A 5,765-nucleotide genomic window follows, 5' to 3' on the forward strand; every position below is an offset into this window, starting at 1 on the left:
ACTGTAATAAAACCGTTGATGATATTGATAAAACTAAAAGGAACCTTTTTTTCCTTCGCTGTTGCACCTATAGTTGTTTCAATCCCTGCAGTCAGTGCACTTGTGACACATGAGGTCAGCGTTACTGTTGAACCCCTGCCACAGCGTCTGGTACAGTGGAGCAGGACAAATGTGCAGCTGTGCAAGGACTGCACAAACACCACGCTGACACACTCTTTGTCATTCAAAATGGTGGCTCCTGTCCAGTGCTACCAAGTCCAAGAATATATGTATATTTATTTTAAGGAGAAGAGGTACTGTATTTACACTCCCCACGTCGACATTGCTCTTTCCTAATTAAAATTTCTCAGTGATCCGTGTTATATATTCTCTCATGACGGAAAGTACAGTAAGGGAAGTTAGGGGAAGGTAGAATGTAGTGACTCACAAAGCTGAATTCTACACAGTTGATTCATTCCTACTTACTGAGGTCCAGTTAGTGCCAAATACAGTTCCACTTTGGTTTCATCTGACCACAGCACTTTATCCCAAGCCTTCTTGAGTCATTTGGATATTCTCTGGCAAATTTAAGACGGACATGTTGGTAGATGTGCCTCCTTTAGCAAAGGAGCCCTGCAGTCCATTGCATTGCTTTGAGGCAGCCCGGCATTAGAGTGGTTCACGTGTCGGCCTTACAGTTCTGGGTTCGATTCCAGGTGGGTTTACTGTGTAGAGTTTGCATGTTTTCATAGTCCATTTTCTTCCCACATTCCCAAAACATGCAGTTTAGGCTGGTTGAACACTAAATATCCCTTAGGTATGACATTAAGCGTGAATGGTTGTTCGTCGATTGGCTTGACACCCCTTCAGGGTTTCCCCGCTGGGTGCACAAAGTCATCTAGGATAGGTTCCAGCATCCCCTGCGACCCTTGTGAGGATAAGCGGTTGCGAACATGAATGACTGAATACATTGCAGGTTGTTAACCACTCTTATCTGTGACGAAGATCCCCATTGCCCCCAGGTCAATAGTAAGTGCCGAATGGTGTACTTTCAGGTAGTTCTCTTACTTTGCATATGATCATCTTCACTCCATCAATCAAGTAATTGGCTGGACTTCCAGACAAGAGGCCAATTAGTTTTCATTTCACAGAGTCGCAAGTAACTTGTTTTTGTCTGGATTCAATCAGTGGATCATTTGTATACCATGGCTGAAATGAAAAGCATGCACCATCAGAGTAACTATACAAAAGAATAAAAGTGTTGTTCTGTCACGTTTTTGTAAAGGTAAAAGGTCAGAAAAAAGAAAATCACATCAGTCCTGTACAGTATGCTGATTTAAACTTTCTGACTACTGCATGTTGGAGCACGTGATCAAGCCGATAGATGTACTGAAAGAAAGACTTCTTAGGTTTAATTCCCCCGTCCAAGTAGTAGTCTCTCTACCAATAGAATCAGCCATCACACACTCGAATAGTACCGTCCTACGACTATCTACATTGTCGGGTCAGAGGCGCCGGGTCTAGTCCCGGTGCCATGTATCCTAATCACATAAGTACACAGGCTAATCCCAATGACAGCTGGGGAATCTTTACGGCACAATTGAGGCATGAGCTGGACATCCACTTCACTGGCTGTCTCTGTAAAACCCGCTAGGCTTTCATCAACCAACCCCCCGACATGCAACTCATTTCCCTGCCAGACAGTGTGTGTGGTAGCTTTAGGGTCAGTGCAGCTGCTGATAGAAACTTCCAGGTCATCTTCCACCAGTATATCCCTCATTGGTTGTTTTAGCATCAACATTGTTGGGAGATTTATTCTGGTAATTAAAAAGTCATACATCATTGATGCATATAACGGGTGGTGGTGATAGAAATGTTATTTTGACAATTGTTGATGGCTGCTTGATACCACATAATGTAGCTGTAGTATTAAGGGGAATTTCAATGAAATGATGGTGCACATTTCAACACTTCCCAGGTTTTTTTTAATATGTTTTTTGTCAAAACATTTGAATGCAAAAAAAGAGGAGTCCTAAATACCACAAAGGTATTTTTGTTCATGGAGGCAGCACTTTACTGAACTTTTAAAATACCTCACCCTCCAAGTACCCCCGTCATTAACATTAACGCTCCTAGCTCACGCTAATGCGAACACCCAATAAAACTTAATTCAGGTTTGTTTATCCTTTGGCCTCGACATGATAGCAGAAAAGGCGTATCTGTAGGGCATGTAAGTTTTCCTGCATAGAACTGTGATGGCAGTGTTTCAGGCAGTGTAATTGTGGCTTTCAACCCTGCCAGGCTAATCAAGTCAAGTGGGAGAGTTTTAACTCAGAGTGGTTACTATGTAAATGAGCAGTTTCATATATATATTGCTTGCCCCGCAGACAGATTTTCAGAAAAAGGCAGATTATGCGCTTGGTTTTGTAATTTCACACTTGATGGGTGGGACCAACTCCAGAGACCTAACTATTTGTACGTGAGCAATTCAAAAGTCCATTTTCCATAATAAGTGTACTTTACGAGATCCCCAAAGATACAAAAAGAGGTGTATATCGATTAAATACATCCGACAGATCTGTCATAACACATCTATAGCTGTGTCCTAGCTCTGTTAGACAAGTTTAAGTATTCCCATCCATAGAGATTAGGATGAATAATGGAGTAATAGGAGGAAGTGAATACAAATGTTTCTAACCCTGCACCTCTGCTGGCAGCCTCAGAGTCTCTGTTGCCAAAATCACAGGCGTCTGCACTGATCCCACCCTACCCCCTTTTCGAAAGACCACAATGGGGTCTCTGGAGCCTCTGCAAGCATGGCGGGCCAATGTTAGGAACGTACAGTCTCCATTGTCATTAATTGACTCTGTTTGTTTGTCGTTATACTCGGGTGATTTATGCGTAAGGAACTCTTTCCAGTTGGAATGGAACATTGTGGAAAAACGAGCTTTGTCATGCAAAGCGGACATTTTTATGACTTTGAGCTAGTGTTGAAAACCTCCATTATCCGGCCCCGGGTTGCGATCAGGTCCTTAAAGACATGGTCCCTCGTGTGCGGCAGCCAAAATAGAGCTGTATGGTTCTTCCTGTGAAAAATGTGATTTTACGGCATATCATTTATCTCAAAGGCCACTTAAGATTTAATGCTGCTTCTTTATGTTTCATGATCATGCTCTTTAGACCAGTTATATATACCTTATCAGAGTATATTCAATTGATAGAACCTGAAGTTTGCTGTAGAACATTGAAAGATTAGATATAATATAGGGAAACAAAGCATTGTATTGTAATTTAATTACACGTAGCATTATATTGTAATTTAATTACACGTTATTAAAATTGACAAGATTTATTTTCACCCATACATCAATTATAAAGAAGTCAATAGCAGATAAAGGGAGTTTATCATTTTTTTCATGGCACTGACAAACAATTAAAAATAATTTTAGCCTAATTATAGCATGTGTACATATAATATATTGTTAAAGGTGTTGATTGAGTAGATTGCTATCGATATTTTAGTATATTCACATAATGGCACTTCTATAATTTATATGATGCTGGTTCCAAGTCATGACCCTTTGACAAAAATCGATACTAATGTAACATCTCTAAACATGCATACTTGATGTTGTGTTTCACATTGGGATTGGACAGAGTGGGATTCCATTTTTTGCATTTTTCTTTTACCACGTTAAAGCTGCAGAATTTTAAAAGAAATTTGAGAGCGGGTGCCTGATAAAAATCTGACGAAAATTAAAGATACTCATTAACATAGAAAAACTTCAAGGCGGTAAGAAGGTCGCATTGTGATATACCCATCACACTTTCCGGAGGTGGATTTTTTTTCCCCCCTGGCTTAAAAAAAAGAAAAGACAAATGAGTTCCAAAAGAACTACACCATGAGCTAAGGTGTTTTCATAGCGGTCAGCACATATGTTTTACCCTTCTTGAGAGTTTAGCTCATGCTTCGATTCAATTTTTCAAGCCTAAACTCATAAATGTTTGAATGGAAACTTTCATATGATATGGTTTGTTTTCATCAAGATTAAATTATGTTAGGTACGCTTGCTTAGCACGTCCGCCTTATACTTCTGAGGTCGTTTGTTCAAATCCATATTCTGGCCTTCCTGTGTGGTTTCCCACCCTTACAGTAGACATTTTTATTGATTTGCTTTGCATTCCAATAAGAGTTGATACAAGATAAACCAGTGAAGCAAATTGACTTATTCACAGGCATTAACAACAAATTGACTTATTATTTTTTGAAATTTGCATTAATGATAAGATTTATGATCAAATACTAAAATAGACATTTCGCCCTCTTAGTTGTGTCATAGTGTCAACTATATTTCAATTAGTTTACCACTCATAATGTTACTGTTTAATTCTAACCACAAAAACTAGACATAGAATCACAATTTACATTTATATATAGTTTCATTTTTTTCAAACTTTGTGTATACTAAGCTTTTTTGCTCAATATCAAAAAGTATGTGTGTTGATTTTTTTATATTAATAACCCCTATCAGCTTTTTATGTAATAATACTAAGAAATATGAGCAAAAACAAAAAAGAAAAATAATTCAACTTTTTTTTTGTTGCTTGTGTGATCCCTACAAAAATAAGTAATTTGTCAAAATTCCAAACTAGTCTGTCCACAGCTGTATCTTTGGTATTTAGAGCTATACAGACATGATTGAGCGTCAGAGTAACAAGACCGCAATCAAAGCGCACTGGAGCAAAACGGTGCACATACATCTTGCACTAAAATAACATTCCGCCACATTTTTTTCCTTCATAAAACTATCTCACCAGTCAGAAAGAAGTTGAAGATTTCTATATGTTTTTTCTTTGTACGTGTGTGTGTGTGTGTGTCTTTGAGCTGCACCCACTTCCTTCATGGTAACAGCTGTCAAAACGTTGTCGGATTACAACACACCGCCAAGTTGCAGCTCGTATTAGCAGCCTGGTACTACTAGAAGGGGTTCGGGAAGCGAGTGAGGGGGAGTTCAGCGAAGACGCTCCCGAAGCTGCTAATTTAGGTACACGTGTCATGGGGATTTGCTTTTCCCGTATTAGTGCCGATATCCAATAATTATATGTTTTGCTTTGGTAAAGCTCAACATTTAAATTCCTAAAAGCCACATTTTGTTGGGAGAGAAAACTCCCCGAAATCTCCCATACACTGCTGAGAAGGGGAATGTTGAATTAATCATAGCGCTCCAGCACAGAGGTAATTCCCCCATCGGTATAGTAATGTAATGCGTGTCTGAGCACTGTGTAGAAAGCAAAAGCTGAGTCATGCGTATCATTTCACGGTGAAATTGTTTGGACGCCGAGGTAAAAATAAAAAGCCAAATAAATTTTATTTGAAATTTGTGAGAATGACGTCAGAGATTCGTTTACAAATTGGCGTAAAGGGAGAGCGATTGTTATTTAGTATTTTATATACTATTTATATATATATATATATAGTATTTTTTTAAATGAAATATTAATACAGTCCTTTTTACTTTCATTTGTACTCTATACTTTTTACTTTAATGATGAGTGATGAGTATGTTAATACTTTAGTCCTTTTTTCTGTTTATGTTTCACATGTACTGTTAACGGATGCACTTTTTTATATGTATCGTATCTTGTGCTGACCCGGCCCATCTGTCAAATTTTTAAAGTCAATGTGGCCCCCGGGCCCAAAAGTTCGCCCACCCCTGGTCTAGAATTCAGGCTGTTGAATGTAGATCTGTCACTCAAACTGAAATGACTCACCAGGATATGGAACA

This window comes from Stigmatopora nigra, chromosome 9 (genome assembly GCF_051989575.1).
Source record: "Stigmatopora nigra isolate UIUO_SnigA chromosome 9, RoL_Snig_1.1, whole genome shotgun sequence".
NCBI lineage: Eukaryota > Metazoa > Chordata > Actinopteri > Syngnathiformes > Syngnathidae > Stigmatopora > Stigmatopora nigra.